The sequence below is a fragment of the Abramis brama genome (assembly GCF_963993115.1).
Source record: "Abramis brama genome assembly, chromosome: 2".
Classification (NCBI taxonomy): Eukaryota; Metazoa; Chordata; class Actinopteri; order Cypriniformes; family Leuciscidae; genus Abramis; species Abramis brama.
The window spans coordinates 18,490,833-18,518,284 of record NC_139964.1 but is presented as its reverse complement, the minus strand read 5'-3'; the positions used below and the strand labels follow the sequence as shown (position 1 = coordinate 18,518,284).

General features: G+C 40.3%; 1 long non-coding RNA gene across 1 annotated transcript; it reads right to left on the bottom strand.

Moving 5' to 3' along the window:
- Positions 1-614: 614 nt before the first annotated feature.
- LOC311077865 lies at positions 615-20,987 on the bottom strand. The gene is made up of 5 exons (XR_014605017.1): positions 20,510-20,987; positions 20,157-20,244; positions 19,416-19,499; positions 18,388-18,506; positions 615-731 (listed from the first exon to the last, which is right to left on the bottom strand). It is a non-coding gene; the product is annotated as an uncharacterized lncRNA (long non-coding RNA).
- Positions 20,988-27,452: the final 6,465 nt, after the last annotated feature.

Genomic DNA, 27,452 nt, shown 5'->3' with positions numbered 1-27,452 from the left:
CCATTTCTAACTATTGACATACTACTGTTATTATTGACGTATAATTATACACTGCAAAAAATGCTTTTCTTACTTAGTATTTTTGTGTTGTTTCCAGTCCAAATATCTAAACATTCTTAAATCAAGAAGCATTTACTAGAGAAGTAAAATAACATAAGAAATTCTATTTTGTTTTCAGATAAACATAAAGTAATTTAAGTAATTTTTGCTTAAAACAAGATAAATTATCTGCCAGTGGGGTAAGAAAAAATAATCTTGTTTTCCAATTGAATCAAGATTATTTTTTCTTACCCCACTGGCAGATAGGCTAATTTAGCTTGTTTTAAGCAAAAATTACTTAAATTACTCTGTTTATCTGAAAACAAAATAGAATTTCTTATGTCTTTTTACTTCTCTAGTAAATGCTTCTTGATTTAAGAATTTTTAGATATTTGGACTGGAAACAACACAAAAATACTAAGTAAGAAAAGCATGTTTTGCAGTGTAGGACTTGTCCCCCTCAATGTCTATGTACATATATACAGCCCTGGAGTTACTTGACTATCCAATATGAAAAAAGTAGGCTATACTGACATTGAAAAATATCTTCTTAATTTTGTGTGTAACTGTCTCTAGTATAATGAACAGACACAATTCAAGTTAAGACATTTTAATGACACCAGAAAGAACTCCAGGAGAAAAGGGATCAAAAAGGAACAGCAACAATGTAGAGAAGGATTCTTCCTGGCAACCTGTAACAGAGTGAAAAACAATGAGAAAAAGCAGTTAGGACTAAAGCTAAGAATAAAATTGTCATTACACTGGATAATATAATTAAAAATCTAACAACAATCAAAGGTACATCAGCTGGCAAACCATTTAATAGTGTAATAGGTTTAATAGTCTATTTAAAGGGAATGATTGTTGTGGGGAGTTTGCTCAAACTATGGCAGCGATACAGCGAATAGTTGTGCTAAAAGACGGCGCCGTCCGCGGAGTGCTTTCAAAGGCCAGTGAAGGCATACTGTCAGTTAAATTGTAAGTAGATGCTAACTGTTTCTCATGGGTTCGTATGGTATTTTAAACATTTACAGGGGTAAGTCTGTGATTTTATTGCCATCCGAATCCATAATGTCAGTGTTTATTTTCACCCAACCCGCGTACATTTCTTAATTGCTTTTATAAAGAACACCGCTTTCTCAGTTAACGCAGTGAAGCAGCCCCTGCACGAGAGAATAATTGATTCTCGAGCCATCGATATCAGCAGATTCAGCACCATTGCCACGGGCAGCACTGGGTAACGTCACACGTAAGAAGGAATATCTTTAGCAGCTTTCTAAGGTATGGTTCGGGGAACACGCCTATAAATGGTATACCTTTAGTTAAGTTATACCTTAAGAGTCTTCGTAGCATGCTAAGAGACAACGCTATTGGGAAACCCAGCCCAGGTGTTTATGAATGAGACACTGAATTAATTGGTTTTAAAAGTGTTTGAATTAATGATTCAATTGAGTATCTTTTTTTTAAGTAGACTGAAACATGTTATTCTGATGTATGTTATCGTGGTCTCCATTTTAAACAAAACAAAAATGATTTTAAACCAAATAGATTCTCAGTTTATCCTGAATTAGGAGCCGTTCACATATCGCGTCTAAAAACGTGTGGAAAGCGCTCTCTCCTTTCTACAAGCACTTGCGCTCCCGTGGCGTCTGTCGTTGCTATGCAACCATGAACTGCGCTCTCCATGATGACGAGGAAGTATCAGCAAAGGATTAATTGATTTCTAGCCCTTGCATTAGCTTTACTACTAGATATATTTATGGAGATGAGAAATAAAAACTCGTCCTATACAGCTATGATTGGCTGTTCGGCCGAGTTTTCCATGTTGTTACGGAAAGGCCAAAGCTGATCGGTTGGTTTTTGTCACATGACCTACGGTGTGCTTGTGGTGTGATACACCTTTATGTGGTAACACAATTAATATTTTATATGATATATATGTCATTATAATATCTGAAAGCATTCATTAGAATCGCAACTTTTATTGTATTGAACAATATGAATTAGGGGGGAACCAAAGAAACCGGAACCAAAGTGCGAGTATTGTTGCACCGCGCCGTCTAAAGTGACAGACGCCTTCCTTTTCTCTCATATTGAGATTTGGATCTGAAGATGGCGGTTCGCTCTTTCTCTCACTAATCAACTGATTCTGTTTTCCAGGTTCGTACACTGTAAAAAAAAAAGACAATAAGGACTGTTTCCTCCTAAAGTGTAAGAGATGTATTATAACTGTGATGAGTTTGTTATTGAATGTTTGATGTGTGAAGCCGAGTGAGAGAGCCGCGTTTATAATCGCGGGAGAAAGCTTGTGTAAACAATGGCGCTCGCGGCTGTTACACGCGAGTGTATTGAGACTCTGAATGTGGGAGACGGTGTATTAGTGTCCTCACTCCCTGGTAAGGCTTTATTTCGAGTTTTTGGGTATCCTGACATGTTATAAATATTCTGTAAATGTTAATAGAAGAGAGATATGTTGTTTAAAACTTAAAAGAGATTCAATACTGAAGTTACAGAAGCAGTTAGCTGTCTGATCTGTGTTTAACAATGAGTTGAACAGTTTTCCCTATGTGTATTATTCATGTTGTGACTCTGAAGTCATTGAAATATTCATTTACAGCCAGAGAGTGTTTAATTCACATAATTGCATTAGTGAGATGATGCATTTCTGAATTTTAATAGAAAACAAATAACCATAAATATGTATAACTATATAGCTACAAGCATGATTTATCCTTGTGATATTATTGCATTTATTATTGCACTTTAAAGAGAGTGATATTTATTTTTGCAAAGACAGTATTTTGTGAATGTGAGTTTTAAAGAGAAACACTGATATATGAAGAAAACTTTATTGACATGTTTAAATTGACATTAACAAACTGAAACATGGTTACATTAAGGGAATGTTACTGTTTAATACCCTGATTTGATACAATTGTAAATAAAGATATTGAGATTGGGATCTGAAGATGGCGGTTCGCTCTTTCTCTCACTAATCAACCGATTCTGTTTTCCAGGCTGACATCAAGAGGTGAAAGTAGTGAACCCCTGTAAAAAAAAGAATCTTTTTGTTACTGCCGTTACTATATATTTGAAACCGGTAACAAACTGTGGGGGCTCGTCCGGGATCTCTCCTCATCACAACCATTGGGGGAGCAGATCCAGAGATACAAGAACCACGTGACCAAGGTGACAAGACGCTGCTGCAGGCCAGGAGCCAACCCGTGGGTGTCCGAGGAGGGAGGTCAAAGAGAGAAGGGATCTCCGTCTCGCTTGGGAGCCGCACTGTTGATCTTGAGGCCAGCGCCCGCTACTTGCCGTGGGGCCAGCGCACGCTACTGTCCGGAGGGCTACACGCTGATCCAGTGGTCATCGCACGCCAGCATCAGAGATCTCATTTGTGATCTGGAGGTCGACACGAGCGCGCACACACACACACGCCACTTATTAAGACACTACATCGTTGATTTACTGAACTCACAAACCACAAGGGGACATCAGAACTATACACCATGTCGTCAGCTCGTAAAGAATTAGTGTGGGCCATCAAGAAACAACTATTCAGACTCTCAAGTAACGACATCTATCAGGTTGCAAAAGACATTGCAATTAACAACAGTAAAAATGAAGAAGAGTTGAATGCGAATGATGAAGAAAGCTGCATGGAGTATGTAGTCTCTTACATGCAATCTGATACCTTGCTAGGATTGGAGGATGAGGGTATGGGTCAGTTGTTGGTTTTAAATGATTTGATAGGTAGAGTAATTAATGCTGATGCTCCTGTGAATTTTCCAGTGGGTACATTGAGTGATGGTAGCACACACGTTACACCTAGTCAAAGTCCATCCACTACAGTCCCAAACCCTACATCACAACTTCATTCTCACCCTAACAGTACCGCTATGCAAACACAACCTCACTCTAGCACTCATACCAATACAACAACACAGTCATTAGAAGAACTGAGAAAAGTCTATGAAGAGCTGGGTGAGAAACTGAGACGACAAGAATGTACAGTGACCACATCACCCACAACTTACTTCCACCAGGGTGAATCAGAGTTACACTACATGCCATCGATGAACTCAGAGAGACCAGTACTACTGAAAGACCTCTCCTACCTGCAGCGCAGAGACTTTAAAGTACATGGTGGTCAGGTTGGGGATCAGAACTCTGATTTAAATTACAATAACATCAGTAAACAAATCGACGAGGGAGTGAAAGAGGGCTTTGCTGAAGCAGAAGTGGTGAGAGGGGTGTTGAGGATCATCAAACCAGGAGCTTTTAAAGATATGCTTGTAAACAAAGACTCAATTACAGTATCTGAACTCAAAGGCTTCCTCAGGTCCCACCTTGGAGAGAAAGCAACGACTGAGATGTTCCAGGAATTAATGTGCGCCAGGCAATCAGACCAAGAATCACCACAGCAGTTTATCTACCGCATGATTGGGCTCAAGCAGAAAATCCTTTTCCAGTCCCGACAGGCCAGTGCAGACATTTCATATGATCCCAAGACCATCCAGGAAGTGTTCCTCCATACCATCTACCAGGGCTTTGGGACAAAACACGCTGACCTCCGACAGAGACTAAGACCTCTAATTTCAAACAGTCAAGTCACGGACGAGGAAATCCTTCGCCAGGTCATGAAAATACTAAGTGATGAGAATGAGCACCAGCGCCGACTGGGCCAACCCACCCGACAAAAGGTGACCCAAGCACACAGCGCCAAGGTTGAGACGGGAGACCTTAACAACAACAACAAGGCACGAGATACACCATCAGACAATGAAAATCGCCAGACAATACAACAGCTCACTTCTCAGGTAGAGACCCTGACACGCATGGTGGCTTCTTTGATGGAGCAGCAGACAGAAAATACTCGATTGCCTTACCCTCCTTCTCAGCCAACCTCTAACAGACCTCTCCAACCACAGCTGGGACAATCTATAGTCCAGGTGAGAGGAAGAACATCTCGATGTCCGAAATGTACAGAACAGAATGTGCAGGAGTGTAACCATTGTTTTGTGTGTGGAGAGGCAGGACACAGAGCAGTGGGATGCCTTCAACGAGTCAGGGTGCAGGGAAACGGAGCTCGGTCTTTGTCGAGGGACGCCCAGAGACCGGTGAGCAGCTTCAGTCCCAAACATTAACAAATAACAAACAAATAACAAGCAAGCAAAACAAACAGCAAAATTCACATGTATTGACCAGCCAGAGTAACATCGCCTGCAAAGCACCCCTAATTGGAAAAAAAAGTCTGCTGAAATGTTTGATTGGCGGGTACCCAGCTACAGTCTTGTTTGATTCAGGCTCACAAGTGAGCATAATTGACCAAGAATGGACTGACACCCACATTCCTACTCATATCTTGAGACCTCTTTCTGAGCTTTTAGAGGAAGAACTTGGCGTCTATGCGGTCACTGGCCATGCTGTCCCTTACACTGGATGGGTTAAGCTCACTGTTAATCTTGCCGGGAATGAAGACCCAAATATAACTATACAGGCCCCTTTCCTGGTCAGCCCGCTGCCATTGCCCCAGCCCCTTCTAGGAGCCAATGTACTCCAGGAGATCATCAGAAGGAAAGAGTCCTCAGGCGATGCAGTTGCAACAGTGGTCAGCCTTCTCCGCAGTGCCTTCGGAATAGAGGAGGAACAGGTGGAGGCCCTTGTAAATTCCATCCAGGTGCCTCCTAAAACATACTGTGATCCAGTCACTATAAGAGTGGGCCAAGACCATTCCATCATTCCCCCTGGCAGAACAGTCCATGTATGGTGTAGAGTACCACCAAACTTTGATGTCTCGAACCCCATTGTTCTATATGAACCAACAGAAGGAAGCGCTATCTTAGAGCAGTTGAGTGTAGGAGAAGGCCTCTTGGAAATTAATAACACCCGACGACCTTATGTTAAAGGGCACCTATTATGCAAAATTCACTTTTACATGGTGTTTGAACATAAATGTGCGTTGGCAGTGTGTGAGCAAAACCACCCTAGAATGATAAAAATCCACCCAGTAGTTTTTTTACTATCTCAATAAATCATAAGCACTGTCTCAGAACACCCTGTTCTAGATTTTCCTCATTGTGACGTAGAAATGAGCTAAGCCCCACCGACGTGATTTGATTGACATCTGGTTTTGGCATAGACCCCGCCCTCGGTGATCTGCATCCTCCATTGTTTCAACGACAGCCGGTAATGTCTCCTAAGAAGTGTGTTGTGGGATGTAAGAATGGACATAATCTTCACTGACATCAGAGCCACTGAAAACGCAGCGGATGGATTTTATTTATGAAGAAAAGGCACCACTAATCCTAGAGTGTGGATCGTTGCCTAATTCGCGATCCAACGTCACCTCCAGAAAAAGTAAGTGTATTTTATGATTTTTGAGCAAATAGTCATTTCAATCGATGTCAGCCAGTTCAACAACAACTGCATCTAAAGCTATTTATTGTCGTCGTCATAGGATGTCTCAACAAACAACGTCAGACAGTTTAATGTCACGTAGGCAATTTTTTGCAGCATTTCCAAATGTAAATAAATTAAGGTCTGCTCTATCTCCATAGACAGTAGGCTATATAAACGTCTATCTCCCTCCCCTTAAGAAATAAATAAAAAAATTTGTTTGTACTTCACACAGTAGTATGTATGTGTGTGTGTGTGTGTGTGTGTAGTTTCAAAAAATTGCGCGAACGTTATCACAGTTCGTGTGTGTGTGTGTGTGTTGCACATCCATAATGGCAAAAGGGACGCGATTAAAACTTTGTAAGTACATAAATGTATCAAATAACCATTCCGAGACGTTTAGTCCATTCTCATTCGTGTTTATTCTGTGCCGGAGTCTCTTCATCATCTGGGTCCAGCAGGGCGGGGATATGCAGCTCATTTACATTTAAAGTGGTAGACGCCAAAACAGCTCTTTTTAAAACAGGCCCCAAAAATGACATTTTCAAATGGTTATAATAAATTAACTGTGGGGTATTTTGTGCTGAAACTTCACAAATACATTCTGGGGACACCCAAGACCAATATTACATCTTCTAAAAAGGGGCATAATAGGTGCCCTTTAAGGTGCCCATCTCCAATCACTCAAAGCATGAGATCACCCTGCCGAGGAGAACCACTCTAGGCACCATCCAAAACATTATCAAGGTCATTGAGGCTGATACACCAGAGTCACATCAGGCTGATCCCACGCCAAGAAAGATGACATCGGTCGAGGTCAAGGCTGTCGTTTCTCCCAGCACCTCTCCACCTGAGTCCTGGCTTCCTCCTGTTGATATCAGTCACCTCAGCCCTGAACATCAACAGGCAGTCAAGGAAGTGCTCTACGAGGAATGTGGAGCATTTGCTCGTGACAGTGACGACATAGGGTGCATCCCCTCCCTACAGATGGAGATCAGGACTAAGGATGACATCCCAGTTCAGAGGGCCTATGCATCCATCCCAAAACCGCTCTACAGGGAAGTGAAGGAGTACATCCAGGAGCTGTTGGTTAAAGGGTGGATCGTGAAGTCCCAGTCACCTTATTCAGCTCCTGTCATCTGTGTGAGAAAGAAGGATGGGTCCTTACGCCTGTGTGTCGACTATCGTCTCCTCAACAACAAAACCGTGCCGGACCGTCACCCTCTTCCCAGAATTCAGGACCTCACCGACTCCCTGGGGGGATATGCCTGGTTTTCGATCCTCGATCAGGGCAAAGCCTACCACCAAGGCTTTATTGCTGAAGGATCAAGGTACCTGACCGCATTCATAACTCCGTGGGGGCTCTATGAGTGGGTTCGAATACCCTTTGGGCTATCGAATGCCCCAGCGGCTTTTCAAAGGAGCATGGAAAGTATGCTTGACACACTGAGAGATGAATGCTGCATCCCTTACCTTGACGACGTGTTGTGCTTCTCCAGGTCATTTGATGAGCATGTGGAGGTGCTACGCAGAGTCCTCCAAGCCTTGCAACGACATGGGGTAAAGCTGAAGCCGGAGAAATGCGAGCTCTTCCGCAAGGAGGTCCGGTATGTCGGCCGGCTGGTGTCAGCGGAAGGAGTCAAAATGGACCCCAAAGACCTTGAAGCAGTGCGGGCCCTGAAAGACAAGACTCCACAGACAGTTGGGGACGTCAGGCAGTTGCTTGGATTTCTGAGCTACTATCGGACATACGTGCAGGATTTCTCACGTATAGCCAAGCCCCTGTATGACCTGCTCCAGTCAAAGCCCAGCACCCCTCCGACCAAACCGTCAAGAGGAAAAACAAAAGGCAATCAGCAGTCCTCCCGTACTCCAGTAGAGTGGAATATGCAACACCAACAGATCCTTGAACACCTTGTGGACCGGCTGACCAAACCCCCAGTGCTGGCGTATCCAGATTTCAACCGCCCCTTTACACTCCACACAGATGCCTCCCAAAAAGGTCTCGGTGCAGTTCTTTATCAGAACCAGGATGGGAAGATGAGGGTGATTGGGTATGGGTCACGCACGCTAACATCAGCGGAACAAAATTATCACCTACACAGCGGAAAGCTAGAATTTCTCGCATTGAAGTGGGCAATATGTGAGAAGTTCCGTGACTACTTATTCTACGCTCCACATTTCACCGTCTTTACGGACAATAATCCCCTCACATACATCCTGAGTTCTGCCAAACTGAACGCAGTTGGTCACCGGTGGGTGGGGCAACTGGCCGATATCAACTTTGATATCAAATACCGGCCAGGCAAAACCAACATCGATGCCGACACCTTATCACGTTGCCCACTGGACATTGACACCTTCATGGCTGGATGTTCGGAAGAGATATCGGAGGAGGCGGTATGTGCTGTATGGGAAGGAAGCCGGAGAGCACAACAAGGAGACGTGGCCTGGGTGGCAGCCCTCAACCTAACATCCCGAAGCCAATCTCAAGTTGAGACTCTGCCGGAAGTCAGTCATGATGAGCTTGTGAGGGAACAAAGAAAAGACCCCGCTATTGGGAAAGTGATGGCGCTGAAGGAAAACGACACACCACCAACAGAGGATGACAAAGAGAGAATGGACACACACGCAAGGAGGCTGTTAAGAGAGTGGAGCAGATTACACATAGAGAATGACCTTCTCTACAGAAGAAGCCAGCCACACATGAAAGAGCACCAATGGGAAGTGTTACATCAAATTCGCCCCTTGAGTTGGTGTGTATCGATTTCCTTCACCTGGAAGCCTGCCGAGGTGGATACAAGTATATCCTGGTTGTGGTTGATCACTTTACCCGATTTGCACAAGCTTACCCCACCAGGAACAAGGCTGGCAAGACGGCGGCTGACAGACTTTTCAATGATTTCATTCCCAGATTCAGGTACCCGGCCAAACTACACCATGACCAGGGTCGGGAGTTTGAGAATGAACTCTTCAGAACTCTCAGGCACTTAGCTGGTGTCGCCCACTCAAGAACTTCTCCGTATCACCCCCAGGGCAATCCTGCAGAAAGGTTCAATCGCACGTTGTTGCAGATGCTCCGCACCTTGGGAGAGAAAGAGAAAGAGAATTGGAAAGACCACCTACCCCATGTACTCCAGGCATACAATTGTACAAGGCACGAGGCCACAGGTTTCTCCCCACACTATTTGCTGTATGGCCGACATCCTCGTCTACCAGTGGACATCCTCTTCGGTCTCATAACAGATGAGGGAGCTGAAACGAATGGACCAAAAGGATATGCTGAGAAATGGGCAGGAAAAATGGTAGAGGCATACAGAATAGCAGACTCAAACAGTCGAAAGTCCAGCTCTAAAGGCAAGACATACTATGATAAACGAAGCAGAGGTGTTGTTCTTCAGCCTGGGGACAGAGTCCTGGTACGCAATCTGAGTGAACGAGGGGGGCCTGGAAAGCTTAGACCGTACTGGGAGCAGATTATCTACATTGTGAGAGAACAGGTTGGAGATAATCCTGTCTACAAAGTAAGCCCAGAGGCGGGAGGCCGACCAGTTCGCACTCTACACAGGAACCTCCTGTTGCAAGTCAACGATCTACCTGTAGAGCCACCTCAGAACCCGACGACCAACACAGCTGAGTCACAAAAGCGAAAGAAGAGAGCTTCAGACATCCCAAAACTCATACACGAGACACAGGACCCAGAATTAAGTGACTCTGAGGAAGAGGAAAGCGTGCCTCGTTACTGGTTGCGAATGCCGATGGAAAAGCTAAGAGCTGGGAGTTACTTACCTGTGCCGCATGTGAATCCTGACTGCCAAAACAGATCCGACCAAAGTAAGACACACCTGGGAGAAATTAGTTATGCAGAACCTGAACAGGACAGGGAGAGAGTTAGAGACGAGGGACAGGAGACATCCAGTGAGGATGAACAGGGTGTGGAGCAACAGCAACCCGGTACTGTTCAAGAGGAACTGTATGCTGTCCATCAAGAGAACGTCCCCACACCACAACCTGAACATCAGGTCCCACTGAGACAGTCTATGAGAGAGAGACGGCCGAAATGTGTGTTTACTTACCCATCCCTGGGTCAACCCGCTTATCACCCACAGCCCACTGTGAGCGCAGTTGAAATCCAGCAAGTACCGCGTACTTACCAGTGTCTCAGTAGACCATACCTCCACCACTTCCAACCCCTGTCCATGCCACCATATCCGTACCTACCTGTAGTGTACCCAGCTCACTGTGGATGAGAAGCCATGAGAGACGATTACATACATACATACATTCTATACTCCAATGATATCTAGCACACACCTTATTAGACAGATAGGATACATTAATTAAGAGTTGAAATATTTGAAATATTTTGTGTTGAAAAAAAAAAAAAATGTGTGAATGTTCAGAGTGAAATTGTTCAGAATATCTTGTGTCAGGAGCCACTTTTATTTGTTGGGGAGTGTGTGATACACCTTTATGTGGTAACACAATTAATATTTTATATGATATATATGTCATTATAATATCTGAAAGCATTCATTAGAATCGCAACTTTTATTGTATTGAACAATATGAATTAGGGGGGAACCAAAGAAACCGGAACCAAAGTGCGAGTATTGTTGCACCGCGCCGTCTAAAGTGACAGACGCCTTCCTTTTCTCTCATATTGAGATTTGGATCTGAAGATGGCGGTTCGCTCTTTCTCTCACTAATCAACTGATTCTGTTTTCCAGGTTCGTACACTGTAAAAAAAAAAGACAATAAGGACTGTTTCCTCCTAAAGTGTAAGAGATGTATTATAACTGTGATGAGTTTGTTATTGAATGTTTGATGTGTGAAGCCGAGTGAGAGAGCCGCGTTTATAATCGCGGGAGAAAGCTTGTGTAAACAATGGCGCTCGCGGCTGTTACACGCGAGTGTATTGAGACTCTGAATGTGGGAGACGGTGTATTAGTGTCCTCACTCTCTAGTAAGGCTTTATTTCGAGTTTTTGGGTATCCTGACATGTTATAAATATTCTGTAAATGTTAATAGAAGAGAGATATGTTGTTTAAAACTTAAAAGAGATTCAATACTGAAGTTACAGAAGCAGTTAGCTGTCTGATCTGTGTTTAACAATGAGTTGAACAGTTTTCCCTATGTGTATTATTCATGTTGTGACTCTGAAGTCATTGAAATATTCATTTACAGCCAGAGAGTGTTTAATTCACATAATTGCATTAGTGAGATGATGCATTTCTGAATTTTAATAGAAAACAAATAACCATAAATATGTATAACTATATAGCTACAAGCATGATTTATCCTTGTGATATTATTGCATTTATTATTGCACTTTAAAGAGAGTGATATTTATTTTTGCAAAGACAGTATTTTGTGAATGTGAGTTTTAAAGAGAAACACTGATATATGAAGAAAACTTTATTGACATGTTTAAATTGACATTAACAAACTGAAACATGGTTACATTAAGGGAATGTTACTGTTTAAACCCACATAGCAAAATTTGTCTGGCCCACCTCTGGGCCTCATCCTTGCTTCAATTCTGGCCCAGTTCTGGCTGGGTCCCCGGCCCAAAACTGGCGCAATACAAACTGGACTCAAACAACTTCCTCCGGCCCAGATGTGGCCCAGGCACTGTAAAATGACTCTCATTTATTGATATGGCCCAGGTCTGGCCCAGGCACTGTAAGACAGAACTGGCTGAGGGTTGGCTGGGTCCCCGGGCCAGATGTGGCCCACACCCTGTAAAATGACTCTTTATTTATTGATATGGCCCAGGTCTGGCCCAGGCACTGTAAGACAGATCTGGCTGAGAGTCGGCTGGGTCCCCGGGCCAGATGTGGCCCAGAAACTGGCAGTGAAACACAAATTCAACCATTTAAAAAGATTAAGGGTTTTTATTATAAAATTAACAAATCCACTTTAACATAAGCATGTATTAACAATGAACAAATACACTATTAACATTTATTTACAACACAATTTTTAAACTACAAAATAATAAGTAAATTATATTTACTGTATATGATTAAAAGAAAAACATCACTCTTTCACACACAAACTATCTTTCACTCTCTTTAACACTAAATAAATTCCTTTTGCAAATGTCAAGTCACCATTAAATATATAGCGCTATATACAGTAATGACTGTTTCAAAGCAGCTTTACAGGGTTAAACAGGACAATGATCAATGATGCAAACAATTCAATTTGGCTGTAAAGCTGCTCTAAAAAGCAAATAGTGTCATTGTTCAGCTGAATTCAGTTCAGTGTTGATTCAGTTCTGTTCAATAACTGTATAAAGTATATCAGTTATAAAAAGAGTTCATTTTCATTATTAAGCAGCTCTGCGGAAAACAGTGATGTCATCGTCCAGCTCCGTTCAGCTCTCATATAATGGTGTCAATGCAGGCAGATCAATATTATTAAGAATAAGTGTCCCCAACTAAGCAAGCCAGAGTCCATCAGTGACAGAATGGAGAAAGAAAAACAGGCTCAGTCGAAGGGCCAGTTCTCCTCTGATCAAACAACAAACATGGTGTGTGTTAGGATTCCAAGCCGCTTCACAAGTCAGATTGTGGATTGATATCATTCAGAGTATTTTATTCAGCTCCTTTTGCTTGAAGGTTGGAAAAGATTACATCAAGGTAAAAGAGTAGCAAAACAAAAGAGCATGTAGATGTGAATTTGAGAACTTGTACAATAGATATTTGTACTTGCACAAAAAAAAAGTTGAAGCTGGCCGTTGGGTCTGTGCGGAGGACTGGTCTGGCTCTCGTGGATCTGATCCGATGACTGTGCCGAGGACTGTTGTGTCAAAGACGTCTTCACGGTGTTTGTGTCTAGGTCTCGTCTAGTTGTGATGTTCTCGTCTGGCATTCAGGGCTGTTGTGGTCATCTGAGGGTCCAGGTCCATCATCTGGTCTGAATATGGACTAGATCTGGCTGAATTCAGTAACCTTGGGATAAGACTGAGACAGAGAGACTAACATTAGCGAAGATGCCATTCTTTTTACGATGTAACAAGTACATTCGTTGTTATGGGAAGTGTTTCCGGTTCTGGTTGACCGAATTTATGCAGCCTAACAATCCTTTAACAGGTGTAAATTTTAGAAATGTGAGAGTGTGTTATGTTTATGCTAGGTTAAAGAGGTGTGTGTTTTTAAATAGATTTAAACTTATCTTATGTCTGCCCCTCGATCTGCTGCCAGTCCGTGATCCCTCGACCTTCATCTCAGCAGCATTAGCTGTGAGGGTTTCTCTGAACTGCACCTTTTAAATAAAGGAATAGATATTGTGAGGTCAATATTACATCTTAAGCATTAGTTTAAGCACATAGGTTTAACAAATGTTGTTGCCAGAGTTCACACAGCAGTTTAAAATATCGGTAACACTTTACAATAAGGTCTCAATTGTTAAAATTAGGCTAGTTAATGTGTTAACTAACATTACCAATGAACAATACATTGGTTACAGTATTTATTATTCTTTGTTAACATTAATTAATAAAAATACAATAAAAATGTATAATAAAAATTAGTTCACAGTGCATTAACTAATCTTAACAAATACAACTTTTGATTTTAATAATGCATTAACAAATGTCAAAATGAAAATGAACTAAGATTAATAAATGCTTTAAGTATTGTGCATTCTTAGTCCATCTTAACTAATGTAATAGTTAAACCTACATTAACAAATGAAACCTTATTGTTGTGTTACCAAAATATCTGTAAAAAGTGTTGGTGTCAGATTCCAAACAGTGCGTTCAGATGTTCGTTCAATCATTGTAAGTTAACATCCCCTCTGCAGTAAAATGTTAAGAACTACCATTTTAATAACATTACACAGTGATATATAGCCTACGCTTTAAATTTTTCTTTAACTCTAAAATGCACCTGCTCTAAAGCAGATTACGCAATAAATAAATAAATAAATAAATAAATAAATAAAGCAGATTACGCCACATTCAAGAACACAAGACGTGCCAAAGACAATGAATTAAGAAGCTGCACTTATTTTGCAGATTCTCTTATGTATCTATAACGCTTTTCCGTTTCGGAGTTCCCCACAGGAGTGTTAAAACCAAATAAATCTTATTTTTTATTTCAGATTGTAGCCTACACGTTGTCTCCGCGGGTGTAGTACACTGTGGTCAATGTAGTTCGATTCACAAATAAATGACTCTTTTGAGAGGTTAGTGAATCAAATCAGAAAGAGTCGCCTGTATAGAGAACTATGGCGCCGAAAGCGTAGTCCGACTCCTATGATTCGACTCCTATGAACTAATCACTCGTTGAAAAAGACGAATTGACTGACTAAATTTGAGCACAGGAATATAACTCAATATCATTTCATTAGCCAAAATCCAGTGCAGTGGATACAGCACAGCAGTTTTTCTAATAAAAAAACCCTAAAATTTATCCTAAAAAGAGACCGTAGGCGGTAGCTCATCAACACTCTCCGGGACCGAATGGATATTCTGAAGTAACGTTAGCCTAACGTATTATCATCGTAAACATCTGATCTAACGTTAGATATATATATATAGATATATAAAAACTATAATTATCTTTACAATTAATACATCAAACAGCACTATAAAAACAAATTAATTAAATTAGGCTACTTACTCGTTTTTTCAGATGAATGATTCCTCTCGAAAACGTTGGTCTGCGTCTGCAGCCTGCAGGATCTTCCTCAGGATTTAAATTAACCGCCAAGACCTTTTTTTCAAGTGGCCCGCTTGTGACAAAACGAACTCGGGCCGATGGTAAATACACACAGCTATACCGTAAGTTATAGCGCAAGCACAACTGCTTTTAGCCGACACTGGCCCTTCATAAAAAGCCGTGTATGAGCCAACGCGAGTACAACTGCTTTTAGCCGACACTGGCCCTTCATAAAAAGCCGTGTATGAGCCAACGCGAGTACAACTGCTTTTAGCCGACACTGGCCCATTCATAAAACGCCGTATATGAGCCAGCGCGAGTACCACTGCTTTTAGCCGACACTGGCCCATTCATAAAACGGCGTATATGAGCCAGCGCGAGTACCACTGCTTTTAGCCGACACTGGCCCATTCATAAAACGCCGTATATGAGCCAGCGCGAGTACCACTGCTTTTAGCCGACACTGGCCCATTCATAAAACGCCGTATATGAGCCAGCGCGAGTACCACTGCTTTTAGCCGACACTGGCCCTTCATAAAAAGCCGTGTATGAGCCAACGCGAGTACAACTGCTTTTAGCCGACACTGGCCCATTCATAAAACGGCGTATATGAGCCAGTGCGAGTACCACTGCTTTTAGCCGACACTGGCCCATTCATAAAACGCCGTATATGAGCCAGCGCGAGTACCACTGCTTTTAGCCGACACTGGCCCATTCATAAAACGGCGTATATGAGCCAGCGCGAGTACCACTGCTTTTAGCCGACACTGGCCCATTCATAAAACGCCGTATATGAGCCAGCGCGAGTACCACTGCTTTTAGCCGACACTGGCCCATTCATAAAACGCCGTATATGAGCCAGCGCGAGTACCACTGCTTTTAGCCGACACTGGCCCATTCATAAAACGTCGTATATGAGCCAGCGCGAGTACCACTGCTTTTAGCCGACACTGGCCCATTCATAAAAAGTCGTATATGAGCCAGCGCGAGTAAAACTGCTTTAAGCCGACACTGGCCCTTCATAAAAAGCCGTATGTCAGCCAGAAGTGTTGTGTACACAGTCGGCACGACTCTGGCCCATTATCTTTTCACCGATGCCGACACTGAGCCGACAGTAACGCATTTCAGCCGGAATCGGCCCAAATGTGCTTGCTATCTGGGAAGGGGTCATATAATGCCATTTTTGTACAAGCTAATATGATTCTTTAGGGTCTAAATTAAAAGTTTGTAATATACTTTAATTAAAAATTCTCATTAGTATTGTAAGAAAACACTAATTTCACCTGCTCAAAAACAGCTCTGTTTTCAGCACTCCGTTTCAGTGCATGTGTCTTTAAATGATAATGAGCTTTGCTCACCCCGCCCCTCTGCTCTGTGCGTACACCGTTTCTAACACAATAACCACGCGTTGTTCATTATAAACGTGGGATTATGAATTATATTGAGAACGTCGTACATAGAAAACATGCCGTAATGTATCCGGAGTGTAAACCTTAGATGCATTCATCATGAAGCGTGCAGCAAGGTTTGCAAATTTGCAAAGATTAATATAAATATTAATATAAAGGTTAATAAAACATCACACTCACTTCTGGAGGTTCAGCAGGAACACGTTGGTACCGATCCGTTTTTTCTCGTTTGTAAAGCTGTCTGGTGTGAAATGATTCACGCAAACAGGAAAGCGCAGACGATCGTGGGGAATCCCCGTGAGGGAATCCCCGCGTCAATCCTTTGGGCATATCCCTTCAAAAACAAAACTCAGCCACTGCATCTTCAACGGCTCGGATTTAGGAACATCCAAATGACTGCTGTGTTCCTTATTACACCAAAGAACAATCGCAGACGCCATTATGCTCATAGACAGCGCTCCAGTGAGGGTATCAACAATGACACGCGGACTATGATTGACAGCTCGCTCATGAGCGAGGGCGGGTCTGTGTTGAAACGCTGCAGCTGTCAATCACAATCGTGGGAGGGGCGTCCGACCGTGTGACGTCACACGGTCGAACGGCTTGATTTCAGTGAGAGTCAAACATATAAGGAGATTAAAAAAAAAACACTGGATGGATTTTTATCATTTTATGATGGTTGTGTACAGGCACTGCCAACACACATTTCAGTACAATCAACTTGTAAAAGTGCATGTACCATTATATGACCCCTTTAATACCCTGATTTGATACTATTGTAAATAAAGATATTGAGATTGGGATCTGAAGATGGCAGTTCGCTCTTTCTCTCACTAATCAACTGATTCTGTTTTCCAGGCTGACATCAAGAGGTGAAAGTAGTGAACCCCTGTAAAAAAAAAGAATCTTTTTGTTACTGCCGTTACTATATATTTGAAACCGGTAACAGTGGCATTCTGAAAAGTTGAGATGTTTTCATCTCGCTGTGGCATATGCGCGCCTGGAAAAACGAGCACGCCGCATCGCATGCGCGTCACTTCTATTATGGTATTACCGCTGTTGTCACACTTTGATTAACCGGTGGGGAAATATCCGAACGTATGACTTACAGAAGGTACAATTAACTAAGAACGTTTCGGGAAACACGTATTAACGATAAGGTACAGCTTAAGGTACACTGTTAGAAAAATCTGTAGAAATTACAGTATTACTGGCAGCTACTTGCCAGTAACTTACTGTAGATTTAAATTGATGTTATTTACTGGCAACAATTTGTTCAAAATTAAATGAACATTAAACATTAACATGTCTTTATCTTTACAGAATAAAACTAAAATAACATCCTCATGCAAAGCATTCTAGGAACCAAAATCTGAAGGAAAAAAACAGAAAAATGTTGATGAAGATTTCTGGTTCCCAGAATGCTTTGCATTAGATTGTTATTTTATAATTTTATTCTTTAAAGACAAAGACTTGTTAATGTTTAATGTTCATTTAACTTTGAACAAACTGTTGCCAGTAAATAACATAAATTTAAATCTACAGTAAGTTACTGGCAAACAGCTGCAAAACTACAGCAATTTTTTTACAGTGTATAACTTAGGAACGACGTAGCGTTAAGAAGGTTTCGGGAAATCCAGCCCTTATCATAATTAAAAACGTGTTTCCTGAAACGTTCTTAGTGTTGCGCTTTTATTGAGCAGGTCATGCAATAACATAAATTAGTTATTTACACCAAAAAGGTGATGCGGCTGCTGGGCAATCTGGTGAGTTTTGGAGGTGGAGCATTGAAGAGAGGGGTGTGTTTGTTTGGGTTCATTCCAAATATCAACAGTGTCCAACAGCGTTTTTGAAATATCGCTTACCCCACCTTAATATCTGGCAGTTTTGTGTCCATCTATAGTTGCCATCATCTGAAGTCTTCACAAGTGAGGCTGGATCCAAACTGGAGCTGCTATAATCTCTAGTGAACTTGCTGAGCATCCTGAGATAGAAACAGGGAAGCAAAGGAGAAAGATTAGCATAGCTGCAGTTCATATTATTTCAGGCAAAAGATGATCATGTGCACTTTTTACTATTTCATCACATATTAACTGTAAAACAAGATTATGAGATGTGTTAATTGAATGCTTGGCTAAAGAGTTGTGTCTTTAGTCTAGATTTAAATTGGGAGAGTGTGTCTGAGCCCCGAACATTATCAGGAAGGTTATTTATGAAAGTAAAAGAGTAGCAAAACTCAAGAGCATAAAGATGTGAATTTGAGAACTTGTCCCCTGTAAAATACAAGTCCAAAGTTGAATTTAGAGATTTGCACTTGCAGAACGTGACTTAACGCATACTTAGACAGTGATATTAAAATAATAACTCTGTAAACGCCATACTAATTAAAAATAGACTACTATGTACAGTTAAGCGTTTTCCTCACATAGAAAACTGGTAGAAAACACTTAAAGGTTGCATGGTATGAAAATTTCACTTTATGAGGTTTTTTAACATTAATATGAGTTCCCCTAGCCTGCCTATGGTCCCCCAGTGGCTAGAAATTGTGATAGGTGTAAACCAAGCCCTGGGTATTCTGCTACGCCTTTGAGAAAATGAAAGCTGGTAATAATCATACATTTTTCTTGAGCGTCAAATCATCAAATTAGAATGATTTCTGAAAGATCATATGAAGCTGTGATGCTGAAAATTCAGTTTTGATCACAGGAATTAATTACATTTTACAATATATTCACATAGAAAACAGTTATTTAAAATTTGTTATATTATTTCACAATATTATTGTTTTTAATGCTGTCTTGGTGAACATAAGAGGCTTCTTTCAAAACATAATTTTTTTACCAACACAATTAGTGCATGTTAGACATTAGTGTATGTTTGAAGTTTGACTTACTAATCATATGGTTCATAGCGCCTTAGAGATGATGATCCGCCCAACTCTGCTACGGTGGAGGCCAGGGCATCAACATTTAAGGATCTAGGAACACAACAAACCATTTGTCACAGAGCCAACAATATTATTATATAATGCCAGGTTTATTACAAGTAAGAAGCTATAGCTAAGCTATATTATATATAAGCTACAGCAGAGGTGAAATGCTTTTCTGAGATGAGTTTCTGAATCTATTTGACCTGCATCTGGGCATGGAGTACCTACGGCCTGAGGGAAGTAGCTTGAACTGGCAGGACAAAGGATGACTAGGGTCAGCTGCAATAGATAGTGCCTTCTTTGCCACTCTGTTGGAGTAAATGTGTGAGAGAGGGGGAAAGTTAAAGCCTGCAATCTTGCTACACGTCCTAACAATACTCTCTAATCGTTTTTTGTAGACAAGGAACCAAACCAGCAGATAAAACAGAAGGTTAAACAGACTGAATAAAACAAGAATAAAACATTCTCATCAAAGTGGGGTCAATGTTAAAATTCCTCAGTCTATGGTAAAAATACATTCGCTGCTGGGCTTTGGCACAAACAGCATCAGTGTGTGATTCAAAACATAGCTTACTATCAATTATTGTGCCAAGGTTGTATTCTTGTATTATCTCAATAGGTTATGATAGTAAGGGGAAGAGGGGGCCTCTATTTCCTAAAATCAGTAATTAATTCTTTTTGGATTTCCTAACGTTACCTACCTACCTGTATTTCCTACTTCTCCGGCAGTAGCTTTCTTCAGAAATGTTGAAGTCGTGGAGCTTTCCCTCTGTTATGGGTTATTTTGTTGCTGCTGAAATCACAGAACATTTTTTTTATCAATATTTGTTTACCATTGAGCTAGTTTCAACCATGTAACTTAAGTGTAAGTGTAAGTTCTCCATGTAAGTGACGTCACCGATTACATACGTTTATGTTTACGTTTGTGTAAAATAAATTAGCTCACTTCCAAGTAAAACCTTTACAAAACCCCTCATATACACATAAGAGGTGATTAAAAGCCCAAACTTTCATAAACAAAAGCTCAACCGAGTTAACGTTAACTTAGCTTAACTTACCTCTTCTGAAAACGGTTGAGATGCTAACGGACTTTTTCCGAAGACACAAAGCCATGTCTATAAAAGTAAATATTCAACATAAGCGTATCAATTACAAGTAAGAGAAGTGTCAAGAACAGTTGTGTGTATTATCCGTGTGATTTTAGAGACTAATATCACCTGAAAGCAGTGAATTTGAAAACAACAGCGAGAGAGGGAGTTTTCCTGCTTACCAGTCGCAGTGGTCCCGCGGCGTTTCCATGGCAACTCTGCGCCGCGGCCGCTCCAGTGTTTGAAAGCGACTTGAAAGTTCACAAGCACAACGCGACATCGGCCTCCCGTATAGTGGGCCGACCTAAAGCCGACGTAACGGAGCTGGGAAATAGAGCACTGACTGACAAGAGATCTGCCTACGCCTGGCCGACGCCTTTGCGATGTTATAGGGAGGGAGGCCGACGCTCGATGTTGGGCCAACGTCGGCCCGACGTACGTGTGCTATCTGGGTATGATGAAAGAATTTTCATTTTAAAGTGGAGTATCCCTTTAAATTGTACAGTGCAGAAGCCGGTTCGAGGATTACTAGCTGTCAGAATATCACTTACCTTTATGAAGACTGTTAATTTTCCTACAGGATTTGAAAGAGCAGAATAAAGTAGAGATGCACCGATTGATCGGCTGGTGACCGGAATTGGCCGATTTTCACGTGATCGGCCATGACCGGCGACCGGCCGGTCAGTCTGACATATGCCGATGTTATGCCGGTCAAATGCACTCGGGCGCCGCATGATTATAACTTTTGAGCGGTACGTCTCATATATGGGATTTTTATTTCTGTTCAGTGTCGTCGCATAACTGCCAGATTCAAACTGTGCTCTCGCGCGTTGGCTGGCGCTGAGCCAGAGTCGGACGCGTTCAGCGCTGTCATATATCACAACTAAGCAGTGTTTTCAACTTCATAATGTTTATTATAGGTTTCAGATATTTATAAGCACGAGTAAAACAATACATTTGGAGTTTGTAAAATAAACACTGATGTCTGTGGAAGCAGCAGTAACAATCTATTCAAACATAATTTGCCGACATGTGTTATTCATATCAGACAAACATAGTGGAAGTAACTATAAAGTTGACTCTCTTCTTCTCAGTTCACCGGCCACTTTCTTGCATTTATTTCGGGAGAAACTGATATATTCACGTGCTGTAAATCCGACTGACAGGACAACATTGTTAGAACTAACATTATAGCGCCCATCTCATGTTATTAGATCAAGATTATTTATAAAGGTTTTTAAACGACCAAACACACTCACTTACACGTATTTGAGAATCCGGATATCAGATAGGCTAGTTGATGACATGGTAAGCAAGTTTGTGAATATTTTGAATAAAAAAGGAAAAGCGAAATAAAAGCGACACATCTGTCATACAGTATTATTGTGGCTGCGGTGTATCGCGTGACGCGTCGCCATGGAAACATTAAAGGGAACGTTCGCCTTGAAAAAACTCACTCTGGGGGGTGGGGGTGTCAGTTAGAATATTTTAAACTTACGCGTGAAAGAAAGGGTTAAAGAAAAGATCGAAAATAAATATTTGTGTGTGCTGTAAAGTGGTTAGAAATTTTTTTTATCGGAATCGGCTAAAATCGGTATCGGCAGGTCAAACTCAATGAAAAATCGGAAATCGGAATCGGCCTAGAAAATTGTAATCGGTGCATCTCTAGAATAAAGCAATGACATTGTAAGACTGTGTATTTACATTAATTGTGAACTGTCTGGGCCTGTTGTTTGTGAACAAATCATAACATATTATTGCAAATGAACAAAGTTGAGTCAAATACGTTTCTAGAACAGTGATTAAAATGTTGAAAATTGGCTGGAATATGTTTTTCTATATGAACTCTGGTGGTGATGCACTCTAAAAACTTTTAATATGATTTGTGTTTGGTGAAACATTTTTACACTTTATTATTAATATTAATTAGATTTTTAACCCCCTCGAGGTCGGCAATCACGCCGGCGTGATCTACTCGTTTTTTTTTTTTATCAGTGCAAAATACTCTGTTGATATTGATTTTACATACTTGTGTTGTACATCATTCAAAGCTGTTAAATCTCGTCTTTTATTTGTGTACACTCATAATAAAAACAAAATGTTGTGTTTTCCGTAAAACAAAGAAAATAAACATGATGCGCGTTCTGCCGTCTCTCTCAATGTGAAACTCATTCTGAAACGCGACAGAAAATGACCTGTAACTCAGCGAATGTTTGTCACACAGACTTGAAACGCATGTCTATACAACGCTTGGAATCTCTATTTTTAAAGTATGTAAATAATATAAAAAACAAATATTCTATTTTTAAGTAATCCATACGAAAGCAGCGGCATGTACACAGCAAAAAGTCCAGTGTTAAATTAACTCTCCTGGGAGTTTATATGGCTCCAGAGTCAGTGTTAAAGTATGAGTGTTAAATTAACACTCAAGAGTGTTAAAGTTAATGAGCTCATTAAGTGATTAATTGAGTGATGATTGGGCATTATTGAAGACACCTGATGTTAACAAGCAGAATCACTGAAGGAGAAAATCTATTTTTTAAAGATACCATTATGGAGATCAGTGTTTGCTTTAGTTGGGCTCTTGATTCATAAACTGTAAACATAAGATTATCTTTGGCTGTTGTACCTGAGTTATAACTGCCAGATGAACAAAGAGAAAGTTGATCAGGTTTTGTTGGTTATGTTTTGACGTAATCATAATTTCACCTGAATCACTGATCTCATTTAGAGTCTAATCTCTGACTTAAATGTATATTGTTGATTACAGCAGCTCTGTGATTCTACAGCATAATATCTTTTCTTCTTACTAGTCTAAAGGATTTCTTAAAAGTTGCTCTGATAAAATAAAATCTTTCTTTTAGGCACACACAGACATCAAGAATCAGTGTATGAATCTCAACTATGGTGACAAACAGAATATTCAATTAGGAAAAGGAAATTAGTAAGACAATTCAGATCATAATTTATTCATACCGCAATGCATGATGGGAGCCATGAATGAGTTTTGATTGGTGGCACCCAGAATGCACTGCAACATGCTTTATTATTGTTACCATTGTTGAGATTCACAGGCTGATTATTGATGTCAGCGTGTCTAATTAGAACAATTTTTAAGAAATATATTGCATTATATTGATAATGATAAAAATCATTTGCTGTAGAATCACAGGCTCTGTAATCAACAAGATAAATCTGACTCTCTAAATGAGAGTTGATATTCAGGTGAAATTATGATTATCAAATCATAACCAACACCACCTGATCACCTTTTCTCTTTGTTCATCTGAGAGTTATAACTCAGATACAACAGACAAACAAAGTTTAAAGTTAATGCTTTATGGGTCAAGAGACCAACTAAATCAAACACTGATCTCCATAACGGTGTCTTAAAAAAAATAGATTTTCTCCTTCAGTGATTCTGCTTGTTAACATCAGGTGTCTTCAATATTGGTCAATTATCACTCAATTAATCACTTAATGAGCTCATTAACTTTAACACTCTTGAGTGTTAATTTAACACTCATATTTTAACACTGACTCTGGAGCCATATAAACTCCCAGGAGAGTTAATTTAACACTGGACTTTTTGCTGTGTACAGTTTCTCAAACGCGTCCTCATTAAATTTAATTTGAACACGCCTACGAGCGCACGAGCGATTGACATGCAAATGATCCATGCGGAGAAACGCAGACCTGTAAAACGCCCTCATCACCTCAAAACAAAGAAGCAGAGACTTCGTAACTTACTCCTTACTGTGTTTTAAAGACGCGCCAGAGCTTACATTGGATTTAGGCTACCTCAGAAGAAGAAGAACGCGATTTGTAGACAAGAAAGATTTAAGGTAAGAAATTTTTACATATTAGTTTGTTATTGTTGCATAAATGTCACATTGCAGTTGAACTGTTGCTAGATATATGGGGAATATTATAATATTTAGACCTGTGTTTACTGTTAAGCCTACTGTGTTTGTGGATATCTGGTCAAACGTAGATATGTATGGTAACCATAATGTTTTATATTTGAGCGCGATCGCGTTTGAATGTATCAGATTTTGCAGCGCGATCGCGTTTGAATGTATCATTTGAACATTTGAAAAGCAAAATGCACCAAACGGTTTCATGTTTTTACTATTATCTCATTTCATATCATCATAACGAATGGAAACATTTGAAGTAACATGATAATCAATATATTTTTCTCTAGCTTGGTTGTTACTGAAATATTTTGGAAGATTTATACTGCTATCTATTGTTATTATTATTTTACCCAGCACTGCGCATAGCTTATGCCTACAAGGCACAACAAACCTTGTGTTCATTATATTATATATTGTTGGAAACATTTGTGTGTGTGTGTGTGTGTGTGTGTGTGTGTGTGTATTTTGTGAACTTTAAAAAGCAATTTTAACCAGAAAAATCTAATATTTATTTCCAAAATCGTGCAGGCCTTTCTCTTGATATCAGTATGTTCAATTTTTTCAGGGCCCAGATGCCACTGAGTCCTGCCGACTTCAACATTCACATGAGTCTCTGGAACATGAACATAAGTGAAAATCAAACACCTTGGAAATTAAAGGTATGTAGCCTACAATGTTTTTAGGAATGGCACAAAGGTCTGTCTTTGAAGTGTTTTTTTTTTGGCATTTGTTGTGTATCTTTGGGTTATGTTGTGTTGTAAATAAATCCAAACAATTTAAAAGCCATTCTTTTTTAAATCTCCTCATTTACAGTATTGTGCAAGGTTGCTCAGAATGATAGGGGCCTGATAGCTCCTAATAGGGCCGTTGGGGAGGTTCTTTGTCTTTCTCAGGTGAGAAAAGCTTACATATTAATGAGCTGCCGCATAAGGCTTTCTAACACAAAACACGTCGTAAAATTTTTAAATCAATATATTGTCTTCTCTGAATGAGCAGTCAGGGTGATTTTCACATTGTTTTGGAGCAAATATTCTAGGCTACGTGATACAATTTTCAAAAGTCTTGTGAAGAAATAATCAGTATGGGTTTCATGACCTTATTTCAGTGAGAATTTTTTTTTGTATTTTCACAAACCACGCATAAATGTCATTATCTCAAAACTACAAACTTTTACATACATGCTGTTGATATATTATTGTAGCAGAGTTTGTGCTGAATACAGTGTAATCAGACTTTATCCATGAAAATGTCACAAGTAACAGAAATAACCAGAAATGTCAGAGCATGTCAGAACACCTCCAGGGCCCAGAAAACAGCTCAGACCTCAGAGGGTTAAGCAGTGAAATAAATTACATACGCTGTATTAACTGAGTAAATGTAAGTAAAACTAATTAAATAGATCTGAGTAACTGCATTTGGTACATTAACAAATAAAATTGAGTAAAATAATTGGGGGGGAAACATTTAAAAACAAATATTTATGAGTAATATTAAATGTGTTTATATGCCAGTAATATTAACTTTTTTATTTCCTCTAAACCTTTGTAAAAATATTCCATACAACCACCAGTATAACTACATGACATTGGCCTTTATTGTCGATGAGTAGCCTACAGCAATACAGCATATTTTATACTATTTTTAACACATATTACAATATTGCCTACATTTAAACTCATGTTTATTAAAGGATATACAAGCGAAAATATCTGTAAATTGTGTTCAGACTTCTCAGTATACACTCATTTTAATATAAATTAGGAATTATTTCCACGCTTTTAAGGTGCCAGTTATTCCTAATTTATATTAAAATGAGTGTATACTGAGAAGTCTGAACACAATTTACAGATATTTTCGCTTGTATATCCTTTAATAAACACGCATCTGGAACGGAGAAAAGTTTATACCACTTACCGCCTCTAGTGGACATTTTACCCGAAAAGTGCAGGGAAATGTAGCCTGGTTTTACCAGACTCTTGTACATTTCATTTGTACAGAGAGTCTGGCCTCTCTCCATTGACAAGCGTTAACTTCCTTGTAGGCGGGTACTCTGTTGAAGTTTAAAACTATTGGATCTGCCCAGAGTCACTCTGGATCTGCCATAACCAATCGCTAACGTATGGTCATGGCGAACCCCGTGGGGAGGAGGGCCACAACATCATGGCCACCAACAAAACTCAGCAAAGATTGTTTTTGCTCCGGCTTTAACTTCTGGATATTCGGCAGTGTTGCTACAACGGACCGAATGGCTTCGCTCGCATCTTTCTCCGCTGCCATTACTGAACTACAACTCAAACTAACGCACGACATCAACGTCATCGTTCTTAGCCACTCCCTCTGTTCGCTGATTGGACCGCCAAAAAAATGATCGGAGAAAACCAAAGAATACACCACAATCCCAGACGTAGTACTGAAGGGAAATAAAATTGAGCGGAAGTACGCAGGAGGGCGGAGCCAGGCTAAGGGAAACGTACCTGGAGGTATGTATTTCAGGTTTTGCAAAAATGTAGGCAGAGTAACATATTTCCAATGAGCCTGCCTGGGTTGCGAAAAACAATATGTAATGAAAGTATGAGATCGGACTGACTAGCACTGTTACAAAGGTTATCGGTGTAATGTTCTTTTCTTAGAGTTTTGAAAATGTTCAGCTTGTGAAAACAAAGCAAACTGAGGTAAGAGTTTGCAGAAGAGGCGTGTCTTCAGCTGTGTTTTAAAAGAACAACCAGGCATTCCTCATTCAATGACTGTAACTGGCAGGAGAAACAAACAAGAGAAATACAATCATAATGGCATCAACGTATGAAGGTCAGTCAACTTAATATGATACTCACACTACAACTATGCATGGTGACAGTTTTACATCATGATCTGAGATTGGCTTTATTGTGTATTCTTACCAAACAATGGATTTTGTTTCGTTAGCTTTTTTGCATTTTTAGAAGTTCAAAGTTAATTGACAGTTAGCTAATTTGTTGTGACAATAATTATTATAT